Here is a 12,915-nt window from a genome sequence, read left to right as displayed (position 1 = left end):
TCTTTAAACTGTTGAGTCATCTGATTACAAGTAGTAACAATTCATTTTGGCTGACAAAAGGGGGACTTACAAATTGTAAGGAAGATATACCGTACAAGTGAAGGAAAATCTGGATAATCAGGCCTTGCTTGAGAACAGGAGTAAGGATTATTTGATGGTCTTGAATTCATGCATATACTGCATGGTTTTCTTTGAGACACTACCATCAGAGTCACTCAACTTCTATCACTTTGTGCTATTTCTGTCAGGATCCAAAGTCCTGGTGGAAGGGCAATTTTGCCAAGACAGCTTGGATGACTCAAGCTTTAGCCAGAGAATATGAATATGAGGCTTGAGTACTATTAATTTATCATTTTTTTTCCTTTCAGTACTGGGAATCGAACTCATGACCTTGCGCTTGCCACGCAGGCGCTGTGCCGCTGAGCTAAATGCCCAGCCTGAGTACTGTTAATTTATAGTTCCATTAAAACCACATAAAATAGTTAGTAGTAGCTTTCCAAAGGAAGACAAGGGATCTATCACTAAAAAAGAGACATGTTTGGGGGCAATCCAAAGCAACATGTGCCTATTATACCAACATTTTAAGTGTTAGGAAGTTGGAAAGAACCTGCACTGGAGCAACAGCCAGGAAATCAGGAAATGTAAAATGATACAGTAGTTAAAAGGGAAGAACGTTTTAAGACGCTGATGAGAGTAGTCTGTGATGTTCAAAGTTCAGATAAGATGCATATTAACAGATTTAGCACTCAAAAGGTCACTGACCTTGAGCGCAGTTGACATCAGAGTAACTCAGGAATTAAAAACAAGTGACTTATTTTTTTCTATTGTAAACAAGGCAATAGGGGCCTTAATAGATTAACATCATTTGAGAACATGAATAATTTTATGAATTCTCAAAATACAAATCCTTAACAACCCAAGTATAGGCCTTTGAAAGCTATGTTTTAAAAAATTAAGGACCAACTACTGAGCTCTGAGTTTCTCAAGGTACAGCAGTCTCTCAGCTTGGACAAATATAAACAATATTTGCTAGCATAAAGATGGGTATTTTATAATCATCTGACAAAATAAGCTCAGTATTTAGTAACATGCCAAGGTCAAACAGTAAGCATTAATTTATTTTAAAAATTCTTTATTTTTTAAAATAAAGTTTAAAAGTAACGTGGTAGTGTAAAATATCCAAATACAGAACTGTGTAAATTTGAGGCTCATGTAATCTACACTGTTCAAAGCCATTAACAGACTTTTCTATGCATTTACACACATAAGTACACATATTTTTAAATGTGTTTACATGGTATACTTTTCTATCCATAGCTTATTTCACTTAATATATCATGGCCATGTTTCCATGTCCATTCACAATGAATGTACCTTGTTTAATAGATATGTAGACTTTCTTATATGGCTGGACTGTATCTTATTTAGCCAGTCCTTTACTGATCAACATTTGCATTTTCTTCTATTATTTTCTACCATGTTACTTCTGCAGCAACTCAAATATTCTCTCAGTTGTTTCATTTTGTCTTTGACTTTAAAAAACAATTTCAGTGTGACCATGACCTTAGTTTTATGAATACTTGGACCTGTCAAATTTCAGTATTTGCAGATACTATATATATTAGGATTCAATTTCAAGTAATAGAAACTCAACTCAAAGTAACTTAAACAAAAAGTGTATTTATTGTTTCACATAACTGAAAAGTCCAAGGGATATACTAGCTTCAGGCACAGCTGGATCCAGGAGCAAAAATGCTGTCATCAGGACTCGAGTCTTTCCATCTTTTGGCTCTGCTTTCCTTTGCACTGGCTTCATTCTCTGACTGGCTCATTCAATGTGGTAGACCCTGTTGGTTTGAATTTTTAATCCTACAAACTAAAGCACCTCAGTAAAGAGAATTTGTTCTCCTCCATTACTCAGTAAAATTCAGAGAAATGAGTTATCACTGGACCAACTTGTAAATCATATGAATACTCTAGAAAGAATTGGTATGGTTAAGGAGATGGCCTCTGCTGACTGATGAGGTCTGAGTGATATACGTCTACTCACAGAGCCCAAGGTTGGGTCAGACTGTCCAAACCACATCAACTGAAAATAGGAAGTGATGGTTCCAGGAAATATCAGGGAGTTGTTAAAATGAAATGGAATGGATGCTGGGCAATCAAAAACAATTTATGTCCAGAATAAACCAGAGGTTGAAAAAGATTTAACTTCTGCTCATAAAGGTGAATGTAGTTACAGCTGGCTCCTCAGTAATGGAATTATTCTAAAAATAGCCATGAGTGTAAATTTGTCTTGTCTTTAGGAAGCCTATAGTCCATTTGAGTGGAATAATCATATCCAGTAGGATACTTTGGATGATACTATAGAATTTCAATGCATGCAAACTCAAGTTTTAGGTTTTTTCCAGAGCCCCACCATCTTGGGTGACAAGCAGCAGGACCACTAGCCTCCCACTGGCAAACACAGTTCGGTGAGGCTATTTGCGTCAGTGGTAATTTAAGTTCAGTGAAAAACTTTTCTAATATCCCTTTAAGTCTTGCAAAAGTTGAAACAAAACATTTCTGTTAGTACTGATAAATCAAGACTCATTGTGTGTTACTGCAGAAGAGAGAAATGGACTCTATTTTCAATCTGTTGTACTCTTTGCAGATGTGCAGAGATCCCAGGTGCTTTACATGAGCAAACATAGTGTCTTACTCTCCATTTAAAAAAAATAAAAAAGCTGTTAGTCAAGGTGTGTGAAACTGGTACTTTCTGTTGTGAACATTAAGTCTTGTGAGGTACAAGCTAATTTCTATTTAGAAATCCTTGGTGGAATTCGGCACAAGTTAAGCTGAAACTGGTTGTAGTCTTCTCAAGGTCAACAGTTGATTGCAGCAAGTCCAACAAGGCAGTTAATAGCTGAAACAGGTAAACTGACAGAGTAACTTCAGCAGGGCCAGTCAAACCAATAACCAGGATATCACCTGGAAGAACAGGCAGATTAATAAATGAATCCAGAAATTAGTTTTTGCCCTGGGTACTTCAGTTACTTCACAGGGCTTATGCCAGATATAATTTTCTGATTTCAAAGGGCAAGTCAGATATAGCGGCTTTTTTTCCCTGCTCATCTGCCCAAGAACTACCATCTCAGGAGAAAGCCATATCCTTAGTCCAGACTTGAGGTTCTGTTTAGCAGTCTATCCTATATCTGGGAGTAAAAGGGTGGTAGAGTCAGGTTTGTTGAAGTTGGCCCTACTTTCTTTGGTTATCAAATCTTCATCTTCTGTAACTTAGCACATCTCTGAGAATTCTTATAGCCAAGTCATAGTTTCAGATTGGCTGAATGGCACACTGAAAGACTTGGATAAAATCTGAGGCATGGAGACAGTAGGCAGTCTCCTAGCTTTAAGTTTTAGGCTTTTTCCAATCACCAATTTTTTTTTTTAAGTGTACATAAGACTCTTGAACAGATGATTACTCTCATCTTAACTGAGTATAGGAAGATCAGAAGGAATGACTGGCAGTGTAGGTCAACATCTTTTTTCTGCAAGGTACACACAGGAAAAAGCAGAGAGAAAAAAAAAATCTGACAATTGTAAGTAGAAATGTGAGCTTGCAGATAATTTCTTCTTTATGCATTATAGTTGTATATCCAAGCAAAACAGTCATCCAGATAGTAATTTGCTGAGGTTGAGCAGTCAAGAGCAACTGGACCTAAGCCTTGTTTGATGGTATGTAGACCAAGTCATGTGATCAGATTAGAGAACAAGGGAAAGGATATGAAGAAACCATTTCCAACATTTAACCAGTGCATTCATAAGAGCAGCTGAAGATGACTGGCCCTTCAATTAACTATGAAGTAAAGGAATGAGATTTTCTTAGGATATAAATTGGCATAGCCCTGGAATATTCCTGTCTATAAATCAGGAATTAAAGTCTTCCTACAGAAACAAATTGTCTTAATGCCTAAGAGTATCTCATAGCAAGAAATGAAGCCAATCACACTGAATCAATGTAAATGACAGTCCTGAGACAGATGTCATTCCATTCAAACATCTACAAGGACAGCTCTTCAGTCTATTGGTGAAATCCTTAGCTGCCATCTTTAGTTTTTTGTTTTTTTTTGTTAGTCTACATTTGCAGCAAAATATAGACAATACATTTGAAGTCACCATCAGGTCACCATATCTTGGTCAAAGGGCCTGGGTCCAACTATCCCTACCATATGATGGTATCAGGTATCAAGTCATCTTAGAAGAGTATCTTTTACTGGCTAGAAGAAATTTTTCCCAATGACTCTATTTGATGTCACACATATGAGAAAGGATGCTCAAAAACTGTCTTTAAGATCAGCTGTTACACGTAAAGATGAGTAGTCAGTATTTACAGAGAATCAGTAGATAAGCCAATGAAGAAATTGTTTTGGGTTTTTATTTTTAAAGGTTAAGTCATTGATCCTCAAAACAGAAAAATGAATAAAAGCCAAGGAGGAACGTAACCTAGTGTTAACCAGGCTGAGTCACATAGTGATTTGCAGTTTAAGATGAAGAATGACAACCAGGTACTTTGTCCCTTTAGAAAATGTTAGCATCTAAATTCTGCTTTTGTAGTTAATGACTGTTTCTTGACACGAAATAGAGTACCATGGCTAATGATGAAAGGTCTAATGTAGAAGTTGGTCTACGATGGCCACAGTGAGGCATCAGTTTCCAGCTTGCAGGCAATTCACGTATCCAAAAAGAGTTCAAGACTTCAGTCATGTACTTCAAGTACCACGAGTGTATTTCATATTTGTGGATGCTGCTTAGTAGGGTTTGTTAGTGTAGAGTGCATATGAATTACTGACTATATCCAATTCCAGGAATCACTGTAAGTTCATCTGGATTACAGGGCTAGTGAGAAAGGTTCATTTGCCACCACTTTCAGTCCATATGAACATTTTGGGGGCCAAAGGCATGCCCATTATATACTTTTTAAAGTCTGTACACAGTAAATATTCCTAAGAATGTTCAGCATCAACTGATTATGGACTATAATAAGTGGAGATACAGAAAAGATCAGAGAGCCATTCAGATCAAACATGTTGTATAGGGCAGTGGTTTTCAAACTGTTCAGCAGTTCTACATGTTGTAAAGAAGTCCCTTTAGGTGTCAGCATGGTGGTAAAGGAAGATGCTTGTGGCAGGCTGCAGACCCCCACTCTTGCTTCACTTCATCCAGAGCAGCTTCACTTTTACTCTGGGCTTCCACATAGCTTTCATTCAAATGGCTTCATGGCCACAAAGCCTTTGGAAAACAAATAATCTAAGAATAAGGTGTTCACAAAATGCTGAAATAGAAAAAATAGGTCACAGAAACCAGAAATTGGGTGAGCAAAGCCTGTGGTAAAATAAGGTGTTTTTCTATTCATTCTTTCCCTAAGGTAGACTATATTACAGGGTAATGGAGCTAAAACTCAAGTCTAGTATAAATTTCAATTGCTTGAAGTTGAGTTTATAAATAAGAATGCCAGAGGACAAGACTATTGGTTTTAAGTTGCAATAGCTCTAAGGCTTTTGCATATAGTTGCAAAAAAAACGTATCATTTCTTTGTAAACATTATTTCAAGAAGTCCATGGCTAGGTGACTTCTCTTAAGCAGTAAGATCTCAATGGACCATAACTCAAATTCTAAAGAAAGTATTTCCTCTTTATCCTTCCCTTCTACTTCCCTTCCCAATGTCCTTACCCACCTAAGATGCAATGCCTTAAAAAAACGTTTTATAGCGCAATTCTAAGAAATATACTGCTAAATGTTATGGAACTCACCCTTTGGGGAGGGGGCAGAATTAACATTCTCCCATTATCCTCCCCATATAGTTCCGTATTTATTCTAGAAGCTCCTTTGATTTAAAAAAAACTTAAAGTAATAATCAAGATGCAGGACTCTCAGATGATAGGGATGAATGAGTTCAAGCAGTTAAGGTCAAGGTATGAAAAAGGCAGGTTTCAAAGACACTGTATTATGGGGTTTCCAGGCCAATATGTTGATAATCAGGAAACCCTAGTTATATCATTCTAGCTTCCCATTCTATTAAAAGGAATGTTACCAAAAATTACATTGTCTTTACATTAGGACACAACAGGCTAAGATAAAGAGGTCTTTGCTGCAAGTCTTTTGGAAACCTTTAATATATAACAATGCATTGTGGGCTAGTGAGAAGGGACACATCTTACAGTATTTTACCACCTTATGGGATAACAGAAACTCTCCACATATGACAGCTATACATTAAAAAAAATGGCTCATTTTGTGTAAATATTAGTTTGGGGGCAGAGGATTACAGGTAATCTCAGTATTTGTGAGTCTTAATTTTTTAAGAAAAATGTCTGTTAGGTCTTTCTTGGGCAAACCATGAAAATAGACAAAAGATCTAAAAGCAGCTTGTGTTTCATATTAGGTATCCTTATTGTCTGATGAATACCTGCCACTTTGGACAATTTATCATCATGAAGACCCTTTGCTCTCACACCATAGGGATGTTGCCATGGATTATATGAATTATATTTACAATATCCTGCCTAATAGGGGCACCAAACAAAGAAGTTGGAATCTTTTGGAGTTTCCAATTTCATTTTAACACTGTGGATAAAGGCTAAGTTAATGCCAAGGAAAATACTGGACCAGGAGTCAAAAGGCCTAGCCTCTCCCACTTTGTAGCTATGTTACCTTGGATAAGTAAGTCACTTAAATTTTTGTTCCCTCATTTCAAAAAGGAATGTTACTGTATTTTGATAAATGAGATAAACATAAGAAAAGTGCTTTGAAACTGTAAAGTGCTATATAAACAGAGGGAATTACCATATAGCTTTTATCTTGAAGTTATTAAGAGGCCTTTTCTGGAATCTGACTGGAGCCTTGCGAGATGCTGTTAGGTAAAGGGATTCCTTGGCAGAATTGCTTACATTTGTGTGAAAAGTTCTGGTTCCTGAGTAATCCCAAAGATGCCATGAGGAATTTACTGTGCCTTGGTTTTGATCCCAATGAGTCTCATTCAGTAGGCTACTACAGATTTTAAGTAGAAAAAGAACATGGTCCAGGGACCTTCATGGGATCCTAGACAGTTCATGAACTTTAATCATTTGAGATTGTAGGGTATGGTCCAATGCTGTTCTCAGAGAGATGTTTGTTGTCTTTCTTTGGACAGCGTTGATAATTAAAAATCCCTGGTCCAAGTTTATTACATGTCTCTGAAGACTTCAACTGAAGAAATGAAATGCACACTTATGGAATAAATTGGGCCTTTGTTGTAATAAAATAGCTCTAGCTATTTGGCTTGAGGACTCTGCACAATAAAGGGCTGTGCTGAATCTGGGCAGACCAGAATTGGAGTGGAGGTCAAGGCCACATCATCATGGTTGAACGCCTCTTGGCTCACAGTGGTCCACTGGAATGGTGTCTTCTTCAGTAGTAAGTTGGCAGAAATCACCATGAGCAAAAATCCAAGTATCAGATGTGTAGGCTGATGGACCAGCAGAAGGAAGGTGGTCAGAAGGTCCAGGTGAACACTCAGCAATCAGGAGGCACAGGACTAGAAGGGGGAGGGACAAAATAGGTAAGATAACAAATGCATGGAATTACAAACAGGATTCTAATACTGGGGTTGGTCTGCCATAAGCACATCAACTATCTCATAGGTACTAGTTCTTCATATGCCCGGGGTTAGAGGCTAGCAGATGATCAATGGGGAGGAAAATAAACCAAAAAGAAAAACAAAAAAGCCTGATTAATAGCTGATAATAACACAAGAATTGAGGGATGTACCAAAACAAGAACTAACCTAAGGCTCATATTTTTAGGTAGTAATTAGGCAGTTGGGCATTACTTGGTGGGGAGAAGAAAGTAGTTCCACAGGTGGCACAAAAAGAAGAGATTTTAAGTTCATATGCCAACTAGAAAGCAAGAGATACTGCTCTTCTTTTATCATTCCTCAAAATGTCTTACGAGTTTCATCGTTTAAAGTTGTCCTTTTAAACTCAGTATGAATTGTTTTGCTCAGTACTTTGTGTGTGGTAGGCACTTATAAACACTTGCTAAAATAAAAGTTGTGGTTTTACTTTATAAACTTCCATGTTGAGTAAGAGAGAATAAGGCTTCCCATCCTTAAGTATGTAACAGCCTATTCAATATATCATCTCTTCTTTATGTAATGGCTCCCTTGATCTTAAGTTTAGAATTAAAAAGTGAAACATGAAATAAACATTTTTAAAGTCATTTCACAGTGACTAAACATACACTAAGTGCTGGGAGATACTAAGTGATGACTGGCACAGCTCACTCTAAACTGATGTCTAATAGATGCTTCAACAGGGGTGGTGGTGTATGTGGGCATAAAACAAGGCCCTGTTTTTTTAAGAAGTTTCCTATCTAGCAAGAGAACAGATGCATGCAAATAACTACTTTACAAGATTTTGCAAAGAGAAAAAATACATAACATGTTAATATACTTAAAGAATATATTCTGGGAATGGGGCTGTAGCTCGGTGAAAGAGCGCTTGCCTAGTATGCGCAAGGTCCTGGGTTCAATTCCAACACCAGAAAAGACAAAACCAAAGAAAATACATTCTACCTAAAGTTAAGAGATTTATGGGTAGGAGAGCATCTGAGTTGGATACTGAGAATATGACAGATGAAGAACCAGAGAAGGGCATTTCCAGAGTAGTGAAGAGAGTATGGGAAATGCAGAAATGGTGGTAAGGCATTTTGGAAAATGGCAAGTACCATAATTGACTTTCGATGATGTTTGGTCAGTTTACTTTGACAGTCTGGGCAGAAACTCAGGTCTTCCGATTCCCAGTAACAGCACTGGTGGTAAAGCTTGCTCAGTTGTTGCCTCTTTTCTTACAACAAGATCAACAGTTCCAAAATGTAATTAAAAAAAAAAAAAGCGACCTCCAGTTTCTGCCACATCCTGACAAGCTCTTCTAGGTTGCAGATCCAGTTCTTGGAAATCTGGAGTCCATGGCTGCGGCTGCACTGAAAGGTAAATTCTTCGATGATCGCAGAACATTGTAGCAAAACCTTCTCAACCTCCAATCCTGGACATCTCATGTTCTGTCACAGAATTTCAAGCTTTGAGTTCCAGTTGCTTTTTTCCTTTTTCTGGAGAAAAGCCTCTTATCACCACAGTCTTAAGAGTCTTTTGAGGTACATCCAGATTTAATTACAAAAGAGCTAAAGAACACATTTTTCTCCAAAACAGTCATTTCTCTGGAAGTGAAACATTTGTCTCTGCCCTTTAGGTAAAGGGAATACGCAATTATTTCCCCAAACATTTGAATGAAATAGAACTGGTTAACATCTACTCAGACAAACTACACTTACTGTTTGTATTCACTTGCTTAGAGCTGTACCACTTGGTAAGCACCACTCCACAAAATGAAAATGTTTGAAATTCAATTGTTCAAACATTTTTATAGTGTTTACTGGACAATGGTCTGAAATTTGATAAAAGCAGCTGACAACAAAGAAACAAAAAAATGGCATTTTGGCCTTGTCAGTATCACAGTTGAAAGCAATTAGAATGCAAGGCAGACCAGGAAAAAGTTAGGGTTGGAATCATCTCCAAACCTACTGATTTTGAGGTTCAGTAGGTGTTCTAACAAAATTTCTGGGAGATTGTTAACCTTGAATTAATAAAGAAAAACCGTTAAACATCTTTAGGAATTCCATGTGTGGTTCAGCCTATTCCCATGAGCCCACTTGTTGAAAATTCACGTGCACCATTAATTAGCTAGGCTTGGCACCATCATTTAAAAATAAGCCTGTTCACCACCAACCACACAAACTAGGGAATACAAAACAATCAAGTAAAGGATGGCAACCATAGTCGTGGAAAATGATAAAAGTCAAAAAGGTAGTCAGGCACCAGTACAAGCAGCAGACAACGAAGAACTCCTGGGCCAAACACTGAATTCACTTCTTGGTATTACTGACTACATCTACTCCTAATTGTAGCTGCTTTATGGGTGCCACTGTACCATATGCATCAGCCGCCCTTCAGGCACCCCATGATGACAAGAAAGGGTTCAAAAGAGAGGCCAAGCAGGGGAGTATTGTTATCCCGAATATCCATTATGCATAGGAAACAGCTCACATATCCCAGGGACTCAAAAGGGGGCTTCAAATTGATTGTGAAGGGTCCCAAATGACATCTAGGCCTCAGTTTCCTCTCTGTGGTATAAAAAAACTGTCATCAACTCTTCTGGGTCACAGTCCCCTTTAGAAACTTGCTAGCAATGGCACACCAGTCGCTTAATATGCATATCCCCACAAATTTCTACGTACAATTCAGGGACTTTGCGGATCTCCAACTCCAATCCAAGGTTCCTAGGTTCCAAATCTGAGAGATCTGGCAACTGATGTTTTCTAGCAACTCAATAACCATTACAAACGATACTCATCCTTTATGAATACAGCACTTTGCAGTTTACAAAGCGATTTCAATCCCAAACACAGGCAGAGGAGGAAACTGAGGCGCAGACAAATTAGAGTGACTTGCCTAAGGTCAGTCGGCCAGCTGGTGGCTAGGCCCGGAAACAAACCCAGCTCTTCCGACTCCGGGAGCTCAGATCCCCACCCCGGAGCTGCTGCCAGAGCTCCGGACCCTCTCTAAGGCGGCATAAGGAGGAAAAGGCAAAGCAGAAAGCCCACCACCAACCATCCTCCAGCCCCTTCCTGCCCCCCCAACTGGGTCCTTGGAGGCCCCGAAGGGTTGCGCCAGGCCTCCAGGCCGGCCCCGGCCCCGGCCCCGGCCTCCCCCGCCTCCCCGGCCGCGCCAAATCCCGCCGCTGCCGCCGCCTCCCCGGGAGCGGGGCGGAGCAGCTGCCCGCCGCCGCCGACCACCCGGACGACTCCTCGTCGAATCGCAAACGCATAGGCCGCCGCCCGAGTTCTGCGTACGAGAAGAAAGACGCGGCGCGAGCGCCAACGGCCACCGGGCGCTCGCCGCGGCGGCCGGGCCTGCGCCCCAAGAGCTGGATGCCAGAGCAGGAGAAAGAGCCGCCAACCGATCGCTCGATCGACCGCGCGCCCGCTCCTTCGCCCTACCAGACCGGGGAGGGGGGGAGGGCGCGCCAGGGCTTCTTCGAGTTAGGGGCCTGACTCCCCGGCGACGAGACAAGATGGCTCCTCCAGTCCGCGCTGCAGCTACCGTCCCGGCTGCGTCGCTCGGCCCGCCCCCGGTACTGTTTCTTTAAATGGCGGAGAGGGTCAGGAAGGCCGGAAGAGAGGTGCGTGCTCTCACGTGATAAGGGTGGGACCGGCCAACTAAGATCCGGTCACGTGGGTATGAGCAGCCCTCCAGTCGGAAGGCGGAGTTTCAGGGCGGGGGCGGGAGAACTTGAGGGTTTGTGATTGGCTGAACGAGCCTTGGAGGCCTCGGGGGCTTGGGGCGTCGGGTAGTGAGCGAGGTGGCCTGGGCGGTGTGCGCCAGCGGAGACAAAGCGGAGGCATTGGTTTTGTAGCAGCGGCAGCGGCAGAGAAGCTCTAAACACCGAATTTCTTGTCGCGGAGTCCTGTCATCCTATTCAGCGCGGCGCGCGGGCGGCGGCGGCGGAGGCGGCACCGGCGGCGGGAAGGCGTCTGTCGGGGCCATGGGTGGGGGCGTGGGACCCTCGAGTTCCGGGGGCGGCCCCAGCGGCAGCGGCGGAGGAGGCAGCGGCGGCCCCGGCGCGGGCACTAGCTTCCCGCCGCCTGGAGTGAAGCTGGGCCGTGAGTATGAAGGGTGCCCGGTTGGGGTGGTGATCTGGGTTTCGCAAGGTCCTCAAACGTCTATCTGTTCCTTTCATGTGCTCAGATCCGATCTCGAGGTCACCGTGCCTACCCAAAACTGGGATCTTGAGCGCTCTCTCTCCCAGTAAAAAGGGGTTTGGAGTTACCATCATTTGGAGTTTAGGATGAGAATTACTAACATCCCGAGAAACAGGGGTTACAGTTCTCGACTCTTTAAGTACCAAGGTCTTGGGTCGCTGAGGTTTAAAAACATAAATCCAACGTTACCATTCATTAGAAAACAGGATCAGAGGTCGTAGTCACTTGCAAATGGGAAATGTAGGATAATTGTCTCCTAAGAGTACAAGAGTAAGATCACTGTACCCCCACTCGGAGGTAAGATCCACCACGAAAAGGGGATCTGCATTTACTCTCCTTTAGAGAATGAGAATTTGAACGGTATATCTCTTACAGGTCGGAATTTGGGGTTACGGTGCCACCAACGAACAAGGCCAGGTTGGAAACACGAGACCTGACATCACTGCCAACCCAAAATAGCTAGCGCTGAACCCCCAATGGTAGCCAGTAGTAGTTACTTAGAAATAAGAACAGATGGGGAGTCAGTGTACCTTCAAAACAAGTTCATCGTTCCTGTTCTTTAAAAGAAAAGAAAAACAAGGCTGGGGCGTATTATAGCAAAAATGAAATGAAGGCTGGGTCACAATGGATTTGAGGTTATACCTCTTTAATCATTCTGGGCTATGCTGTCGGTGGCTCTGGAAAAAACAGCAGTGTAGAATTATTTCCCTCCAAAAGAAGGTATCACTGGCCCCTGTAAGTGGATTTGGTTTGTCAGTTTCCTAAAGGAAAAGGGTCACTGTCTCCTGGGAATGGCCCCAAGGTTTGGTGCCATTCAGAGAATGGGATTTGGGAATATGAGCTACCCTTCAAAGGCCTGAGCCTGGAATAGCCCCCTCAGGACAGATATTGAGCTCACTGTCCTCACATCTGGTGCTGCTCTGGACCACACATATAAAGAAGTCAGGTCTGTGCCTGATCTAATGTGTTTGCGGGGGGGGGGGGGTAGCTATCCCCCCAAAATGGGGGTCAAGGCAATAGTCCATACCAGGAGAGCATGTTCATTTTTGTCACCAGGAGCCAGTGATGAAGTTACCAGTT

At 41.6% G+C, this 12,915-nt stretch overlaps 1 long non-coding RNA gene across 1 annotated transcript; it reads right to left on the bottom strand.

Annotated features, from left to right (window-relative positions):
* Positions 1–1,660: 1,660 nt before the first annotated feature.
* LOC106146260 lies at positions 1,661–10,763 on the bottom strand. The gene is made up of 2 exons (XR_262835.2): positions 8,746–10,763; positions 1,661–7,555 (listed from the first exon to the last, which is right to left on the bottom strand). It is a non-coding gene; the product is annotated as an uncharacterized LOC106146260 (long non-coding RNA).
* Positions 10,764–12,915: the final 2,152 nt, after the last annotated feature.

This window comes from Chinchilla lanigera, unplaced genomic scaffold, assembly GCF_000276665.1.
Source record: "Chinchilla lanigera isolate Chin_1 unplaced genomic scaffold, ChiLan1.0 scaffold00054, whole genome shotgun sequence".
In the NCBI taxonomy this organism is placed as follows: Eukaryota; Metazoa; Chordata; class Mammalia; order Rodentia; family Chinchillidae; genus Chinchilla; species Chinchilla lanigera.
The sequence above is the reverse complement of the archived record's forward strand: the minus strand, read 5'-3'. Positions and strand labels throughout refer to the sequence as shown.